Source organism: Delphinapterus leucas, chromosome 11 (assembly GCF_059928025.1).
Source record: "Delphinapterus leucas isolate spDelLeu-1000000601 "Yukka" chromosome 11, BTC_Dleu_Yukka2, whole genome shotgun sequence".
Classification (NCBI taxonomy): domain Eukaryota; kingdom Metazoa; phylum Chordata; class Mammalia; order Artiodactyla; family Monodontidae; genus Delphinapterus; species Delphinapterus leucas.
Genome location: NC_143139.1, coordinates 68878142 through 68898728, shown reverse-complemented (window position 1 = coordinate 68898728; position 20587 = coordinate 68878142). Strand labels below are relative to the sequence as shown.

Below are 20587 nucleotides of genomic sequence, written 5' to 3'. Positions count from 1 at the left end.
TCCCACTACTGGGCATATACCCTGAGAAAACCATAATTCAAAGAGTCATGTACCACAATGTTCATTGCAACTCTATTTACAATAGTCAGGACATGGAAGCAACCTAAGTGTCCATCGACAGATGAATGGATAAAGAAGATGTGGCACATATATACAATGGAATATTACTCAGCCATTAAAAAGAAACGAAGTTGAGTTTTTGTAGTTAGGTGGATGGACCTAGCGTCTATCATACAGAATGAAGTAAGTCAGAAAAAGAAAAACAAATACCGTATGCTAACACATATATATGGAATGTAAAAAAAAAAAAAAAAGGTTCTGAAGAACCTAGGGGCAGGACAGGAATAAAGACGTGGGAGTAGAGAATGGTCTTGAGGACACGGGGAGGGGGAAGGGTAAGCTGGGACAAAGTGAGAGAGTGGCACTGACATATATACACTACCATATGTAAAATAGAGAGCTAGTGGGAAGAAGCCCCATAGCACAGGGAGATAAGCTCCGTGCTTTGTGACCACCTAGAGGGGTGGGATAGGGAGGGTGGGAGGGAGACCCAAGAGGTAGGGGATATGGGGATATATGCATGCATATAGCTGATTCACTTTGTTAAACAGCAGAAACTAATACAACACTGTAAAGCAATTATACTCCAATAAAGATGTTACAAAAAAAAAAAATAGAAAACACAGTATAACCTGGGTCTAGATTCTAGCTCTGCCTTTGTCTTAACTGGCTGAGACTAGGATAAATGTATAATATGTTTTGGACATGTTTCGCTACCATAAAATGAATTGGACTAAATGATATCCAAGATTTCTCTGTGCTCTTGCACTAGCATTTTTTAAATGATTTGAAAATTTGCTTCAAACCATACTCTGTACTTACTATGAATATTATAACTGGAAAGGGCAATATTGAGCAAGTGGATCTTAACAGAGTCAGTACTGGATTACTCAGCATCTTATTACCTGGCTTTTAAATTTTATACACCCTGCTCTTTTCTCTATCTGCCTCTGGCATTTCATAATGTTTCTCTTTCTAAGGCTGCCTTTGTTACTTCAAATTTCTCAGTCTAGTGCTGCAGTAAGAGGTATGGGAACCAGTAGCCACATGTGGCTATTCACCACTTGAAATGCAGCTAGCGCTACTGAAAACGGAAAGCTTATTTTAGTTAATTTAAACTTAAATCCTTCAATTCAGTTATCAGAAAAACTGTTGGAACAACTTAGGTATGTGAATATACTTTTTCAACTGTAAATTGTATGACATCTAAATATCAAACACGTATTTCTGATAAAAATTTAATGTCTGAATTGAGATGGTAAGTGAAAGATAAATGCCAGATTCAAAGACTTAGTATTTTAAAAAAGTTAAATATCTCATTAACAAATTTATATTGATTATATAGAGAAATGATACTATTTGGGACATATTAAGCTAAATATCAACATTGAGTTCTCTTGGGGGCTTCCCTGGTGGCGCAGTGGTTGAGAGTCCGCCTGCCGATGCAGGGGTCGCGGGTTCGTGTCCCAGTCCGGGAAGATCCCACATGCCGCGGAGCGGCTGGGCCCGTGAGCCATGGCCGCTGAGCCTGCGCGTCCGGAGCCTGTGCTCCGCAACGGGAGAGGCCACAACAGTGAGGGGCCCGCGTACCGCAAAAAAAAAAAAAAAAAAAAAAGAAAGAAACAAAATTGAGTTCTCTTGCTTCTTTTTACTTCTTTTAATGTAACTATTGAAATATTTAATATTTTTTAGTTGGTTTGAATTTTATTTCTATGAGACAGTGCTTGTCTAACATGTTAAAGGCTCCTCCTCAACTCTGGATAATTGATTTGCCTTTTCTAGGCTCAGCCTGCTGTCACTTTTCAAGTCCTAGAGCATTACCAGGAAACTTTCCAACTCCCAGCATTTCCCTCAGTCTCTCTCCTTCAGCCTTCATTAAAGGAAAGTCAAAATCCATGACTGTACGTATAAAATTCTCTATGCTATTCCTTTAATATTAGTTAAGGCTCTGAATATAAATTCCATAAGCCAACTTAAGCTATGATAAGTAGAAGAGACATGGCTATTACAAAGACACGAAAGTGTTTTGTAGAATAAAAATTCAATTTCTTCTGTCAAATGAATAAAAGAATTAATGAAAACATATTAAGAGTAATTATTGGTGGAGCTTTTAATGTTTGAGTAAATCAAAGTAATTACTTGTCTTTTAAATTTCAGTTTTCCATGCTGCTTAGTTCTCATTTAAAAAAATAGCAAGGACAATCAAGGGGACTAAAAGATAAATCAGGTAATCATATGCTATTTATTATCCACTGAATTGTTATCTGATAATACCAGAAGGGCTCTGATAGTAATTATAGTGCCTATTTATCTCTTTTTAGAAATACGTCTGACTACAAAAAATTGACTGAGTTATTTAAACTCAGTTCAAAGCTTAGGTGAACAAGGCCTTTCATACCTGCTTTTTATTACAGTGCTAATGTTTTAGAATTACTAACTCCCTTTTATCAAACAAACCTCTGAAAACAACAACTTTAATGACTGCTTTAAAAATTAGCAGCTCATTCAAAAAAAAATGCTCACAATTGCCAGGAAATAAACCATTTAGGAGTTTTAGGCTAAGATTATTTTTCTGTTTAGTTAATTAATTCAACAAATATTCACTGGATGCCACCTGTGTGAGGCAAAACTCTAAGAAGAGAAGATACACAAATAAAACACAATCCTTGATCTTGAAGGCTAAGAGTTTAGTGACGAGGATGGGTTATTGTGTACTTGGGGGAATTATAAAGACAAAAAAATATATTTTTTCTCCTGTGCTGTGTTTTGCCTTTCCACAAACTCAAAGAATCACCTTTCCCTATATTTATTAGCATTAAGTCCCTCAAAAGTCCAAATACTCCAAACACTAGCTAACTCCAAATCCTTACCCCGGTAAATAATAATCCTTTGCTATGGGCCCACTGCTGGAGGAGTAAAGCTGGATGCTCCCAGAAGGGCAGAAAAAGATGTTGGGCTTTGAGGCACAAGAGGGAAAGAATGGAGGAATCAAAATATCATTTCAACGCTATGCTTCCTAACATGGCAGCATCTCTGAATAAGATTAGCTACTTCCACCCCACAACAATCATATAGATTCTAGAGAGAGAAGACTGGGGAAGTGGGTAGGAGAAGTATTGATACAAGTAGGGTAGGTAGAAGAAATGAAGGAATAGTGTAAGCACTTCCCCTCCCCACCACATAGGCAGAGACTGAAGTGAACTTCCTGCCTGGCCCAAGAGCTGGTAGGATTGAGCCTGATATTACTGATTTAGAAAAATGGAGCCATGTGATGGTGCTAACATCTGAGGCTGAGAGGAAAATTCATATTGTCACAGGCTGATAACCAAGGCTGATGGTCAGCTAGTAGGCATTGGTATGGGCTGTTAATAAATACCTGAATAAACAGCTGCTGTGCAAAGCCCAACGAGTTTTCTACTGTTTCAGTTACCCTGGTTCAGGTTCCACTTCTCTAGAATCCTTGATCTTTTCTCAATCCAGCAACTAAAGAGGTAATACTTGGCACATCAGGAGCCCCAGGACCCCACTCCAACATTAAAGCAGTCATCCTTTGATTGGACTGTGCACGTCCATTCATGGTGTTAATATTGTGACATCTGCCCTGTTAAAACCCATCAAATTTGCCAAAAATTGGGTTACCAAAAACTTTTTAGACAATTTTTTTAAAAAGTAAGTCTACTACTTTATTTAAACATGAGAAACAGTATAGATTACTTCCCTCACTTTGAATACTGCCTGCTCAAAATTATTTCCATTTTTCCCCTTTGTGTTTAAACTACATTGAAGTTTATGGAAAAGCTATATACTTAAAAGAAATATAATAACTAAATGCTATCATTAGTGAGTTAATAGCATCAACTGGTCCACCACATTGTTGCTACATTATGGGTTTTGTTTGTTTGTTTCTGTTTTGCTATTTTGTTTTCTAAGGTACACCATTATGTGTAGTGGGAGAATATTTTTGATATATTAACCAATTTATCCCTCTAATTTCTTTTATTATTACTATTTTTATTATTTTTTATCATGAGGCCCTCCCCCTACTAAAACTAACCGTTGAAAGTAGAAAACGTGGAGTTCCAATATGGTGTGCGTACAGAGAATATTCAAAATCTAGCTTGGGTGTCAAAATAGACTCTTAAAGCTTAAAGCAGAGACAATAATCTTGAAAGTTAATTTCTCATTTGTAAGAGCTGGGTATTTTGGAACTCAAAAGGCTAAGTCTTGATGGGAGCAGAGCATGAATATCATGCCAAATACAACATTTTATAAGAGCAATAACAAAAGAATCACATCTCCCAAATCTGCAAGCTGGGCAAGGAGAGAAAAGAAGAGATTGGACCAAGGAGAGGGATTTGTGGTCAGAGGACCAGACCTGAAAATCCCGATAGTCAACATTGAGAACTGTCAAGTCTACACATGAGATTTGCCAAGGAGCTCCTGTGGCAGCCTCAGAAGCCTCAGAAGCCCATCCCATCACCCTGCCAATGAGTATAGCACACCATCCCAGGTGAGAACATAAGAATTCTTGTACTTCTAAGTGCCGTGTATCATCAGCTGATCAGCTGAACAGTAATGATGTCTGACCCTACCCTATGGGAATCACCAATATCATCAATCTCCCTGCTAATCTCCCAGAAAATTATTGAATCTTCTCACTCCCACTCGTGCACCTCTTGCCAAACAGAGAGCCTGGATACCTAGAAGGCCAGTGATAGTACGAAAGAGGACTAGTGATGTGGAAAGGAAAACCTTCAGCACCCTTACTTTGTAGGGGACAGAAAGGAATTAGTTCACAATTCTAACCTTCATCTAAATACAGACCAATTACATACAATTTTCTGCTTTAATACTGAATACTTAAAAATAACTGAACTTTCAGTGAAAATATCTTCCAATGCCTAAGTTTACCTTATAAATGAAAGGTTTCCTAATAAATAAAAAAAGAAAGAAGTCACCAGATACTGGGTTAGAATCTTACCTCTCCTCGATATACCGTGGTAATGTTCTGGCCTTTAAATAAAATTCTATCTTTGGTTTCTTATTAATCTCTTTCTCATTAAAATATGGAGATAAAATTATTCAAAGATTTTTTTTAGTGTGTTTTAAACATTGGGCAACATCCATCTCATTTTTTAAAATTACAGTCAACCTTTTGTTCAACAAGGTAATATGAAAAAAAATAACCCTGCCTTTTAGTGTTTTATTTTATGATTTATTTATTTATTGTCAAAAGGCACATCCTCATCATCTCTCAGCAGGCCTGAAAGGGACCAGATGTTTCCTATCATGCGTTTCCTCTCAATTCTTCAGTTCATTTTTGACAGGCTGAAATTGGAGTATTTATCACTGTTGGTGTTGTGCTTAGTAATTGCTATTTGTCAAACTCACAGAAATATCTTTTAAAGAGAGCTAGCATCATCTAGACTAGGGCTATCTAATTTGACTCTCATGACAACTTGTGGTCAAAATCTCAATCAAATAGGTGTATTAAATAAACTTTCACTTTCCACGACATACACATGTTCAAATTAGCTGTTCAGACTGATTTGAATTTTCAACATTTAAGATGTCTTAGAAAGGATTTAAGGCAGTTTCCAAGTATAATTGAAAACAATAATAAAGTATAAGTAAAGATAAAGGCATTTTTAAAGAGGTAAAATCCTTTAATCTGGAAAGTATGCAATACTATTGCTAATATCATTATAATGAAATGGTCATAGTTGTAACTCATATTTTAATGTATTTTATAATTTAATAAGAACTCATAAATTTAACCCTTATCCCATAATTCTCTCAGGGCAATCTGATGAGTTAGACAGAATGGACATTATTACTCATATTTTCTCAACGAAAAAAGAGAGGCAAAGAAAGATTAAGGGATCCAGCTAGGTTCACACTAAGAAAAGCTTCTTTAATTTTATTGTAATTGACATTTTTATTTATTAAAATGAGTGGTAGTCTCTGATTTGAAACAAATCATGTTATTCACATATATACCACAAGCCCAGAGAGATGGACGCGGGAGTGGGACGCCTCACAGTGTTGAGAAATCAGATGATGTCACATTCCTGATATACTCTTATAGCACCTGCTTCCGTAAACACTCTGTAATTGAGGTCCTGGCATATTTTTATACAAGTTGTGTCTAAATTTCTCATTACCAGGATGGCACACCTCTATTTTTAGCAGGAAATATGATGGAGGGCTGATCTTGGACTGAATTTTTTTTTGCTCCAAATAGTAGTTTTTAAATCAAATCAATTATCCCATTAGTGGTGTTTATTTTTAACCATCAGGTCCTATTCCTTCCAAGTCTGCCTAAAAGGTAAATCTTAAAATGAACAGGAATCTTCCCTTGGTTTTTGATTGCAAGAATTCCTTGAGGTATAAGGACATGGCAAGATCAGGTAGGTCATGTCTTTGCATGTATTCCTAGATGAAAACACTAGGTTAACCTGGGCAGTTTAGATTCTCTCTGAGTTGATGAAAATCCAATGTTTGACCATATTAATAAAGCTTTTTTTTTTTTTTTTGCGGTACGCGGGCCTCTCACTGTTGTGGCCTCTCCCGTTGCGGAGCACAGGCTCCGGACGTGCAGGCTCAGCAGCCATGGCTCACGGGCCCAGCCGCACCGCGGCACGTGGGATCTTCCCGGACTGGGGCACGAACCCGTGTCCCCTGCATCGGCAGGCGGACTCTCAACCACTGCGCCACCTGGGAAGCCCTGATAAAGCTTTTAATTCTACAAAACATCCCCAATTCTCTTACCCAGGCTTTACCTTCTCATGTTCCATGAAGGCAGGGATCTTGTCAATCTTGTTTATTGTTTTATCCTCAGGACCTATAACAATTCCTGACATGTAGCAGGTGCTAAATGATATGTGTTGAATGAAAAACCCCTGAATTTGAGAAAATATGCCCTCCAACTAAATAATTCATCTGCCAAGTAGACTCAGTCATGTATCCTCATTAAAATGTTAGGCATTTTAACATCCTGGTTATTAGGAGAGCAATTATGACAGCAAAATTACATATTGTCAAAAAGAGCTAGTAAAGGAGTCTAATAGGTATAACCAGAGAAGAAAAGAAAAAGAGCCTTGGGTTGGGGTGGAAGGGGAGGAAGCATATGTATGCCTTGAATACAGGGTAAAAAAAAATGAAGGAAGGAATTAACAACTGTGATGAGTGCTGATGATAGGAGAGTGTCCATGGCCTTTGACGATATGGAGATTGAGTCAGAGATCAGATTGGAGGATTGAAGAGTGAATGGGAGATGAGGAAATAAATCTGTCATATGTAAACCCTTGTTTTTTAAGAAGCTTAGAAATTCAGGGTAGCAGAAAAATGGTACAGTAACTGCAAGAAGATGCAGGGTCAAGAGAAGCTTTATTAGTGAAAAATATTAGAGATCAGTTGAATGTTAATAGGAATAGTTGACTAAAGAAGGATAGATTGAGAACTCAGGAGAAAGGGGTAGAGTACTGAAAAGAGGTTCTTGAGAAGATGAGAGACAATGGGACAAAGGACACAAATGGGCTCATTAGCTTTTGCTACCAGCACTGACACTTAATAAGAGATGGGAACTTGGAGAAGACTGATTTAGTTCAAGTAAGTTTACAGATTTGCCGATGGGAAAAGAAGGAAATTCCTATTTGATGATGTCTATGCTTACAATTACAGATGAGGAGTGTTATCAGCTGAAATGAGAGTGGTATAAAATTTAAGGGGCACAGGAAAGTATGAAATAGTCGTTGAGGAGACATGCTCTTATTATTATTATTTTTTTATCTCTACATTTAGAGCTAACTGTTGGTGGAGACTTCCACAACAGATTTGGTAGCAGATCATATGACTCCCTTCTTTGAGGAAATATGACATTAGAGAAAATTCCCCTGTGAGATACATTTTTAGAGATAAAGATCTTATTTAAGTACATGTTTCCCAAGTCATTTTTTTTTTCATAACAGATCTTGAGGAAATATTTCTACTTCTTTAATGAGCAGTTTCCAAATTCTCTTGTGCTTTAACACGGAACCTTACTATCTCAGAATCCATCAATATATATTATTAGACTGAGGAAATCAGGCCTGAGAGCACTAAAATGATCTGAGTAGGGTTCGAACTGTTGTATGCTATATTGTTACCTATTATTTTGTAAAGGATTATTTGTAACTCCAACTCAGGTACCTTAGATAATGTTTCCCTATTTTTCATGAACTATGATACTGTAGATAAGTTTAAACATTTCTAAATCCTTTATATTCCAGCTACATGGGAACTAAGTATTGTCCCTCAATTATTCTTCCCTAAATTTTATCATTTCCCTCTCAGCTTTAATGTTCTTCATGATCTCTGCCTGTTCATGGTTAACCTGTCATAGTTCGGTGCAAATATCACCTATAGTATAAAATAATCTTTGAATACACTGGTACACACTGGCTTCTCTAAATCATTGGTTATATCTTTTATTGCCATTACTTCCTTCTGACATTTCATTATAGTTTACTATGGAGACTTCTCAGCAATCCTAGTAGATTATGGGTTTGTTGAAGATAAGAATATCACTTATCCTTCTGTCTGTTGTCTTTGTATCCTTCACAGCACAAGCAAAGTTAGTGACTTTTATATGCTAGTGACGTGTACCAAATATGCAAATGTTTTTTGAATGAATTAGCTTCCTGGTGATACAGATTTTAGGGACTCACTTGACTGAATTTACCTTTTACAACTAGTACTCTTGTGATATTTTAAACACATCAATACAGGAAATATAAAACCCACTTATTCTATTTATTGTTTACTATTTCTGAAAATGAAGTGTACTGATGTCTTCATGGTATTTGTATATGACTATAAAAATTGATTTCTCTCTCTGAAGAGGTGAATAAGTTGAATCAACAACTGTTTCTAAGGAACATTAATTCCAGGCCTCCTACTGACTATCTGAATAAACAAGGAAAATAGAATCTGTAAACCCAACAGCTTATAACTGGGCAGTATATCTGTATGTAGTAATCATTAATATGCTCTTTCAATATTTTAAGGCTAGAGGACACAATATCGTAAAAATAAATATGGATTAGTTTCCAAATCACTACCCATTTCCTTAAGTACTCATTACTGCATTCAGGCAGGGAGTGGAAGAGGTGATACCATGATGCATTGTATAGAGAGAAGTAAACATATTCTTAGATATTTATCATGTAAAGTCAAAATTTTGATTTTTAAAAGCCATAATATTTTTCCAGTTTTATTTAGATATAATTGACATAAAACATTGTATAAGTTTAAGGTGTACAACATAATGATTAATATATGCATATACTGTGAAATGATTACCACTATAAGTTTAGTGAACATCCATCACCTAACATAGTTACAGACTTTTTCCCCCCTTGGGATGAAAACTTTTAAGATCTACTCTCTTAGCAACTTTCGAATATACACTACAGTCTTGTTAACTATTGTACATTATATCTTCAGAATTTATTTATCTTATAATTGAAGGCTGTACCTCTGACCACCTTCACCTAATGCCCCCATGCTGTACTCTCTGCCTCTGGAAACCACAAATCTGATCTCTGTTTCTATGAGTTTTCTATGAGTTTCTATGAGGTTTTTTTAGATTCCACATATAAGTAAAATCATACAGTATTTGTCTTTCTCTAATAAGTCACTTAGCATAAAGCTCTCCAGGTCCATCTGTGCTGTCACAAATGGCAAGATCATATTTTTTATGGCTGAACAGTGTTCCATTGCATATGTATGGATATGTATGTAGGTGTATAGTTGTCATTGAATTCACAACATTTTGGGCCATTATTTCTTCAAATTTTTTTCTGTCCCCTCCCTCTCCTATCCTACCTGGACTCAAATTACATGTATATCAGACTACTGTAAGTTGTTCCACAGCTCACGGATGATATTTTCATCTTTTTAAGTGTTTTTTTCTGTCTGTATTTCATTCTACATAGTTTCAAATGCTAGTTTCCAAATTCACTAATCTTGTCTTTTAAAACATTTTAATTACCGTTATTCCTATTCAGTGTATTTTTCATCTCAGACATTATAATTTTCATCTCTAGAGGTTTGATTTTAGTCTTTTTTATCTTTCATATTTCTATTTAACATTTCAAACTCTCCTCTAGTTTTCTGAACGTTTAACATATAGTTACAATTGTTTTAATTTAATGTCTTTATCGGCCCATGATAACATTTGGTAGTTCTGTGTCCACTTTGATTGATTTTTCTCATTATGCGTTGTATTTTCCAGCTTCTTTGCATGTCTGGTCATTTTTCATTGGCTGCCAAACGCAAATTCTACCTTGTTGGAAGCTAAATATTCTCATTACAATTCTTGAGCTTTGTTCTGGAATAAAGTTAAATTCGTCAGAAACAGTTTGTTATTTTTAGTTTTGCTTTTCAGAAAATATTAGACAGGAGCAACCTTTTAGACTTAATATCCCCACTACTCAGGAAAAGCCTTCTGAGTACTCTTTGTAAAGTCCCATGAATTACAAGGCTTCCCAGTCTGGTTGATGAGAAAAGGCATTCATTCTCCATCCTGTGTGAGCCTCAGGTGATGTTTCCTGTAATCCTTTCAGAAATCATCCCCAGCTGTGCTCTCCTCCCATTCAGGAGTGCTGATCAGTGCTCTGCAGTACTCAAGGAAGGCCTCTGCAGATGTTTGCGGTTCTCTCTATGCACAGCTCTCTTCTCTGTGGTGCTCTGCCCTGTGAATTCTGGCCACCTTGTTCTCAAACTCTCAGCTCCATCTCATCTATTGGTATCACCTGATTTCCTCTTCCCTGCACCAGCCTGGAATCTCTTTGAAGCTGGGTAATTGTAGGGCTCATTTGCTTCCCATCTTCGCAGGGATCATTATCTTTATTGTCTGATGTCCAATATCTTGGAGGCTGTTTTTTCATTTGTTTCATCTGGATTTAGTTCTTTGAGGTTGGAGGGTAAATCTCGGTGAGAAGTTGAAGTCCTAAGAGTCTTCTCTTCTTGAGACACCCTCTTCATTTGTCTTCCTTAGAATTTATATATTCTGCTTTTACCTGTTTCCTCTGGCTGTTTCTTCTCCGCCTTTCAATTTTGGAGCCCCTAAAGCATTAGTGTAGCCTTTTATTGTTCCTTGCAATCTAATACAAGACACTATATACTGAATACTTACTTTTAGCTAGGCACTCTTCTAAGTGCTTTACATTTATAACTACAGTTAATCCTTGCAAAAATCCTAAAACCAATGTATACTTATTAGCCCCAAATTAACCTTGACTAATTTTATATAGCTTGTAAATGGTGGAGTCAAGATCTGAATCTAGATTTTCTGGTTTCAGTGGTCATGTTTTTAACAACTATACTCCATGGCTTTGTTTTGCATTATTCTTTCTTTCCAGGTGGTTTCACCCATGTGCATTATTTCAGTTACCATTTATATGCTAGTGGCTCTCAAAACCTGGACTTCTCAATCTGATCTGTTCAATCTCTCAAGTTCTGTTTCTGACCAGTTCTGATACAAATGATCCATATTATTCAAAGATGTTCTTGCCTGAATGTAAGTAATTGAACTTTCCATGATCCCCGGCTGGTTGAATCTGTGGAGGTGAAATTGATGATATGGAGGAACCACATACACAGAAGGCCGACTATAAATTCTACTTGGATTTTTGACAATGTGGAGGGTCAGCACCCCTAACCCTGGTGTTGTTCTAGGGTCAGCTATAATTTCCCTTAATAATATAATAAGATTTTTCTTTTTAAGGAAAATTTTCATCTATTACAGTAGATACTTAATAAATCTTAATTCTCTGTTCCTTACCACTTTGCCTCATCACTTTCATGAGGATATTGTCCAAATACTAAATGAGAGAAGACAGTCAAACATTGTACACAGATATTACTTAAAGGCAATTTGATAGAAAACACTTCCGAAGAACCAGAGATTCTTCAAATAAACTACATTTTTTAATTAAAAAATGTTAACATCTTCAATATATGTATCCTATTTTATGATATTGCTATATCATAAAATACAAAGCTATATCATTGCTATATTTTCAAGTTTTAATTTTTTATCTCTTTGATTTAGTAGTTAAGTATGTATGTCTGTGCTAAATCTAACATGTGCTAACATGTGCTAACATTAGGGTTATAGTTCAAGTTTGTTATAAAATAAAATGCTATGTGTATTAGACTGCTAGGGTTGCCACAACACTAGACCACAGACTGAATGTCTTAAACAACAGAAATTAATTTTCTCACAGTTCTGGAGCTTAAAAGTCCAAGATCAAGGTTCTGGAAAAGCCAGTTTCTGGTGAGACCTTTCTTCCTGGCTTGCAAATGGCTGCATTCTTTCTCTGTCCTCACATGGCTTTTTCTCTGCGCATGTGTACATGGGAAGACAGAGAGAGATCTCTACTGTTTCTTCCTCTTCTTATCAGGACACCAGTTTTATGGGACTAAGGTCCCACCCTTATGACCTCATGTAATTTTAATTACCTCCTTAAAGACCCTATCTCCAAATACAGTCACATTGAGGTGTAAGGCTTCAGTATATAAATTTGGGGGGTATGCAATTCAGTCCATAACAGTATATAGTTGACCCCTGAACAATGCAGGAGTTTGGGGCACCAACCCCTGGCAAAGTAAAAAATCCAAGTATAACTTTACAGTGGGCCCTTTGTCATTCCACATTCACAGATTCAACCAACCACAGATCGTGTGATACTATAGTACATATTTATGGAAAAAAATCCATGTATGAGTGGAACCTCACAGTTCAAACACATGTCGAACAAGGGTCAACTGTATATAATTTTCATATAAAGACAAGGGAGTCCTGAATATTAAGCATCTCAGGGCAAAACAAAATCAAAAACAAAATCAAAAAATAACCCTTGGAATTGTAAATACATTCAAAGTGCAAGAAATTTAATTAGTATATATATAATGTATATGTAAACAATATCTAATGACTACATTTAAGAGAAAGAGATGAGATTAATTTAGCTTACTATATGAAGTATTTGGTTTATAATTCTGTGTCTGAATTAAGATTATACACTTTAAACTTTAAAAGGCTGAGTTTGTTATAGCTTTTTAAAAAGCTGCACATTTGTAATATATTGAGTTATATATTCTGTGAAGATCTTACAAATCTTTAAACCACTTGATCCTTTAATAACTGGAATTTTGTCATTAATTTTGCACTTGAGAGAAAGGTAGAACTGATTTAATCAAGGCATAATTATAGTACTTTGAAATATAATTTTATTCTTTTACTGAAGGGATGTGTTCACATTTTTATTTTTTAAATTTGACATGAAGTCTCTTAATGACATGAAAGTTTCATGTTTTCTTTTTTTCTTATCTTCCTCTAATTTTAGAGTTTTTTCCCTTCTACTTCTCCATTGCCTCTATTCCACACTATTCTCTCCTCTTCTTTATTCATTGAACTTTCTTTTTATACATCCAACAAATTGTATTATATTTGAATATAATTTTGATTTTTAAGGGGTATGCTTTCGCTTCTGTAATGGATAGGATTGCTAGCATGTACCTTAGAGATTGATCTGCCTGGTATTTTTAATTGTCTTATTGAAAATATAATATTCATGATCTCCTGAGACTGTTGTAGTCATTGGCAACAATGTCTGCATGTTATCTACATTCTCTGCCTTATCAACTCTGAAATGGCTGTTTACCTGATTTTGATAGCTACTTTAAAAGACCATTCTCAGGAAATATTTCCTAACCATGGTAACCATAATGCACAAATACACACAGTTACTCTTGTATAAAAATGTGGTGTACAAAGATTGTTGGCAATGTTAAGACCACCCAGTTTGGGGTGGATTTGGAGAAAATGTCGTGATTCACCCAGAATATAAAGGATTAATGGAAGCTATGATGAGTAAATTAGAAAGGAAATTTTTAATTTTATCCCAGAATATAACAGGAACCATTCTGGATGGCTAGCATTCTCTTCTAGCTGCAAGTGGCCACTGTTACTTCTTATTCTGTGTGTCTGTCACTTTTCTATTAGCAACTTTGGAATTTTATATTGAGCAATACATTATATCCCCATCATTTCACTTCTGGACCCAAAAGGTAAAAATATCCCAGTTTCTCTAGGCAACCATCATAGCCTAAACTCTCCCTCTTCCATAAAACACACGGACCTGAGTGTTTTCATTTATTCATTCAACAAATGTTTACTGAGCCAGGCATTGCACAAAAGCTGCAAAAGCCAGTATGATCCCTGCCCTCTTCTAGTCTTCTCTACTGGAGGAAACAGATATTAATCGAGTAATCACACAAACTAATGGCTAATTTCAACTTCTACAATGTTGCAAAACAGGTACACAGTGCTAGAAAATCTTTAAAGTGAGGAACTGACCTCAAACGGAAGGTCAGTGAAGTCTTCCCTGTGGAAGGACCGCCTGAGCCAAGATCTAAAGGATGAGTGGCAAATAAGAGGTAAAAGATGGGGAGAAAAGCACTTTTGCTCAAGGTATCAGTTTGGTATCTTGATGCAGCATGGCAAGTATAAAGGAATAAAATCACTCATGTGGCTGCAGTATAGCACGAAGGAGAGCAGGGTGTGAAATCAGATTGAAGAGGGAGCTGGAAGCCAGCTTTCACTTTACGAAGGGAAGATACAGAGTAAGAGCTGCTTTTTGAAAAGGTGACTCTGGGAGACTGTGGCATATTTTATAGTTGTTTTTTCTGGAACTGCATTTCTTTGGATGATTAGTCAAATGAAGAAAGGGAGGCTTCCTTTATTATCTCATATTAGTACTTCATAATCACCCTAGTTTATCCCAGTGTGTATACTAAGATTCAATGCCTCAAAAAATGCGAAGGAGGAAATGGAAGCATATTGGAAAACTTTGTCCCACCATTAACTTCAACGCTTTGATAATTTCAGTTTGGAATTTTGTATATTTCTAGGCCTCTGTGAAGAGTTGGTCTGCCCAAAATGATTATATAGCAGAGTGTCATAGAATAAACCAAAGAGTTGCAGTCTGGTTTAAAAATGGTCAACAAACATACATCTAATCTGTAATATGAAAGACATGAAAAATCCAAAACTTAAAACCAAGCCAAATAGCCAGAAGATGGAAAGCTTTTAAAATAAAAACATCTCACTTCATTTCCAATATAACTGATTAAAAACTCTAAAAGTGATATTTTCTAACAAATGGTTATTAAACATGAGGACAGAGTTAATGTATTTTTCTATGATAATGCTGTTATTTCAAATGCTCTGAATATCTGGAACATTAAGATTATTCAAAACTATAGTAAAATAGTTACTCATTACCTATAAGTTTACTGAGTTTTGTGCTTAAACAGACTGTGGATAGTTGTTTCAAGGCAAGAATGTGAAATCTGTCAATGTCCAACTCAGCATAATTTTAATTGTACTTACAGATATAGGTGAGCACATTAATATTTCACAATCATTTTCACCCTCCAAGAAGCCATCACCACTGATTAAAGTCTTTTGAAATACTATTGAATCTTTCAAATTTTCTTGGAATTATAATAACTATAAATTTGTGCTTATAATTCACCAAGCAAATTTCCCTAGAGTTCTTTCCATCATAAATTTCTGATAATGTGAAAATTATTTGAAAATTATTACATTTCTCATAATGTGATCTGAATCTCTATCTGTATTTCCATAAGTAATAGTTTAAAATGTACATTAGTATAGTCTGATATAGCTTTATTTCACCACTAACGTTTTAACAGTTATAGTGAGGAAAGAGCTGCACAATACTTTGAAGAAATGTACTTTCAAAAATTGATCTATTTAATATAATTTGCATGTTTGCTTTCTAAATTATAATTTATCTTTGATAACAAAGATTTTTTGTATTTATGAATAACTGTGCAATTAATTTGTGTTTGTTTTATTTCATCTTATTTTGTTTAGATGACAGCTGAGGAAAGACTTGTAGAAATCACCTGAAGTAACGTTACTGTTGTCACGTTGCTAACAAAGAAGACTGGTAAATGACAATGAAGAATTTCCTATCAACACTTTTTTCCTGTATTAAATAATTATTGGAAAGCATAATAAATTTAAAATGTGTTCTCTATAGAAAAGGGAGAAAGAAAGAAAATGAACATTTCTCATTATATCTTCCAACTTTCTGAATCTCAGATCATAATGGTAAATCCAAAAAAAGCCTTTTTCTAAATGAGTGTATATTGAAGTAAGTTATCAGAAGAGGGTGAAAGAGAAAAAAAGCAAGTAAAAATACAACCCTAAGGAGTTATTTGGTATATTCTGCTTCTCACCAAGTTACATTTTTAACTCTGTGTAGTAAGAGAACATTAAAGTGAATTGCTAAAAAGATATTTACATTCAAGTTGCGCTTGACTATTTGGATAGAATAAAAATTGATTATTTGGATAGAACAGAAATGCTGACCAACCCAGATCTTTGTATACTGGAAGATGAAACTCTTCCTACACATGCCTGTGCAGATTTCAGGGTACAATGCTTACTAGATTGTGCAAAAAGTTCCTCCTAAAATGTTCCAGATTAGCACATGTGCCACGATACAGTAACTCCACAATTCACTGTCCAAACCCTGACAATTTTAAAAGTGAAATGGAGAGCCCTTAATAATTAAAGTAATACAAGAATCACAAAGTGGGTCTGTCTCAGTCACAAATGAGTATTTACTCACTATGGCCCCAGCTATTTTGTAGATATATTTACCCAATCATGAAATTACCTCCTAGTTTCTTTAACCCCATGAGTTATTATTTATTTGTTAATACACTCTGTCATATGGACTCTATTTCATCTTTTTTGTGTGTTTCTTTTATGACATACTTTAGTCTGATTTATAATTACTTAAAAGCTATAATGCTCATATTTAAAATATATCTAAGATTATTTATTTAATATATGCTAAGCATTGGTTCAAACTTATTTCACAGCAATATTGTGAAATAGGCATTATTCAAAGCAGAGGCTCTGAAAAAATTATGTTCATTACCTAAGGATACCCTGTCAATAAGAGGATCCATATTCTAATCTGGGTCTTTTTGACAAAAAGGACTAAACTTTTAGCCACTGGGCCACCTGTCTCATTCCTTCAACTCATCTGGAGTTGTAGATTTAGCTCTACTGAGTGATCTTCTATATCAATAACCTTAACTTCTCTGTGTTTCAGATTTATATTATCTGTTAAATAATCAGGATGGAAAACAAAACCACCTTGGAGATAGCAAAATGCAAACTGTCCTGGAGAGCTGGCTGCGTTATCTGAAGGAAAGAACTACCTAGCCAAAATTATGACCATCTCATTCATTCATCCATTCAATTCATTCAAGCAACATTCCATAGCATAGAGATATATTAATTAACTCAAACTATTAAATACTAGGTAACAAGTTTACAAAGAAGAACAAAGCATACTCCCTGCCCTCAAGGAGTTCACCGTCTCTGTGGGGCTACAACTCACGATTATAAACTACGTGTTAAATGAAATAATAAAATATTACGGGAGGATAGAGAAGAGGTACAGTCTAAGGGCAGGAGTGAGTGTGAGCGGTGTGGCCAGTGGGAAAGAGAGGTCAGGTAATGATTTCTAAAGGAATCTCAGATGCAGTTGCTTTGGCTTTCATATGTGTGGAACTGGCAACTTTTCAATCTGATCTATTAGTTAAGGGAATCCCCTGAATTCACCTGAAAGCACAACCTTGTTTTCATCTCCCAAATATTCAGTTACATAGTCACACAAATAAAAAATAAAGCTACTATATGATCTGCATCTTTATTCCTGCCCTGCTACTAGGTTCATCAGTACCGCTTTTTAAAATTCCATATATATGCATTAGCATACGGTATTTGTTTTTCTCTTTCTGACTTACTTCACTCTGTATGACAGACCCTAGGTCCATCCACCTCATTACAAGTAACTTAATTTCGTTCCTTCTTAGGGTTGAGTACTAGTCCATTGTATATATGTGTCACATCTTCTTATCCATTCATCTGTCAATGGACATTTAGGTTGCTTTCATGTCCTATTGTAAATAGTGCTGTAATGAACACTGTGGTACATGACTCTTTTTGAATTATGGTTTTCTCAGGGTAAATGCCCAGTAGTGGGATTGCTGGGTCATATGGTAGTTCGATTTTAGTTTTTTAAGGAAACTCCATACTATTCTCCATAGTGGCTGTATCAATTTACATTCCCACCAACAGTGCAGGAGGGTTCCCTTTTCTCCACACCCTCTCCAGCATTTATTGTTTGTAGATTTTTTTGATGATGGCCATTCTGACCAGTGTGAGGTGCTACCTCATTGTGGTTTTGATTTGTATTTCTATTATGATTAGTGATGTTGAGCATCTTTTCATGTGTTTGTTGGCCATCTGTATAACTTCTTTGGAGAAATATCTATTTAGGTCTTCTGCCCATTTTTGGATTGGGCTGTTTGTTTTTTTGATATTGAGCTGCATGAGCTGCCTTGTACATTTTGGAGATTAATCCTTTGTCAGTTGCTTCATTTGCAAATATTTTCTCCCATTCTGAGGGTTGTCTTTTCGTCTTGTTTATGGTTTTCTTTGCTGCAAAAGCTTTTAAGTTTCATTAGGTCCCATTTATTTTTGTTTTTATTTCCATTTCTCTAGGAGGTGGGTCAAAAAGGATCTTGCTGTGATTTATGTCATAGAGTGTTCTGCCTGTGTTTTCCTCTAAGAATTTTATAGTGTCTGGCCTTCCATTTAGGTCTTTAATCCATTTTGAGTTTATTTTTGTGTATGGTGTTAGGAAGTGTTCTAATTTCATTCTTTTACATGTAGCTGTCCAGTTTTCCCAGCATCACTTATTGAAGAGACTGTCTTTTCCTCCGTTGTATATTCTTGCCTCCTCTGTCATAGATTAGGTGACCATAGGTGTGTGGGTTTATCTCTGGGCTTTCTATCCTGTTCCATTGATCTATATTTCTGTTTTTGTGCTAGTACCATACTGATTACTGTAGCTTTGTAGTATAGGCTGAAGTCAGGGAGCATGATTCCTCCAGCTCCTTTTTTCTTTCTTGAGATTGCTTTGGCTATTCGGGGTCTTTTGTGTCTCCATACAAATTGTAAAATTTTTGTTCTAGTTCTGTGAAAAATGCCGTTGGTAATTTGATAGGGATTGCATTGAATCTGTAGATTGCTTTGGGTAGTATAGTCATTTTCACAATGTTGATTCTTCCAATCCAAGAACATGGTATATCTCTCCATCTGTTTGTATCATCTTTGATTCCTTTCATCAGTGTCTTATAGTTTTCTGCATACAGGTCCTTTGCCTCCTTAGGAAGGTTTATTCCTAGGTATTTTATTCTTTTTGTTGCAATGGTAAATGGGAGTGTTTCCTTAATTTTTCTTTCAGATTTTTCATTGTTAGTGTATAGGAATGCCAGAGATTTCTGTGCATTTTGTACCTTGCTACTTTACCAAATTCATTGATTAGCTCTAGTAGTTTTCTGGTGGCATCTTTAAGATTTTCATGTCATCTGCAATTAGCGATGTTGATCATCTTTTCATGTGCCTCTTCGCCATCTGTATGTCTTCTTTGGAGAAATGTCTATGTAGGTCTTCTGCCCATTTTTTTATTGGGTTGTTTGTTTTATTGATATTGAGTTGCATGAGCTGTTTGTATATTTTAGATATTAACCCCCTTGTCAGTCACATCATTTGCAAATATTTTCTCTCATTCCATAAGTTGTCTTTTCATTTTGCTGATGGTTTTCTTTGTTCTGAAAAAGCTTTTAAGCTTGATTAAGTCCTGTTTGTTTATTTTTTCTTTTATTCCTTTTGCCTTGGGAGACTAATCTAAGAAAATATTGCTACAATTTATGTCCCAGAATGTTTTGCCTGTGTTCTCTTCTAGGAGTTTTATGGTGTCTTTTCTTATATTTAGGTCTTTAAACCATTTTGAGTTTATTTTTGTATATGGTATGAGGGAGTGTTCTAATTTCATTGATTAACATGTAGCTGTCTGGCTTTCCCAAAACCACTTGCTGAAGAGACTGTCTTTTCGTCATTGTATATCCTTGCCTCCTTTGTTGTAGATTTTTTTTTTTTTAATACAGAACACTTCACAAATTTGCATGTCATCCTTATGCAGGGGCCATGCTAATCTTCCCTGTATTGTTCCTATTTTAGTATGTGTGCCACTGAAGCGAGCACTGTTGTAGATTAATTGGCTGTACATGTGTGGGTTTATTTCTGGGCTCTCTATTCTGTTCCATTGATCTACATGTCTGTTTTTGTGCCAATACCATGCTGTTTAATTACTGTATCTTTGTAGTATTGTCTGAAGTCTGGAAGGGTTATGCCTCCAGCTTTGTTCTTCTTCCTCAGATTTGCTGTGGCAATTCTGGGTCTTTTGTGGTTCCATATAAATTTATTTTAAAGTGATAAATAAAGCATGTTCTTTGACCTCAGAAAAATTCTAATCAAAATAAGTACAAAAATGAGTCAGAGGGTAAGGATGTGATTTTG

The 20587-nt window shown here is 35.5% G+C and overlaps 1 non-coding gene across 1 annotated transcript; it reads right to left on the bottom strand.

Moving 5' to 3' along the window:
* Positions 1-20165: 20165 nt before the first annotated feature.
* On the bottom strand, positions 20166-20272 carry LOC115803477 (U6 spliceosomal RNA). Its single transcript, XR_004024224.2, has one exon. It is a non-coding gene; the product is annotated as a U6 spliceosomal RNA (small nuclear RNA).
* Between the last annotated feature and the right edge of the window lie 315 nt (positions 20273-20587).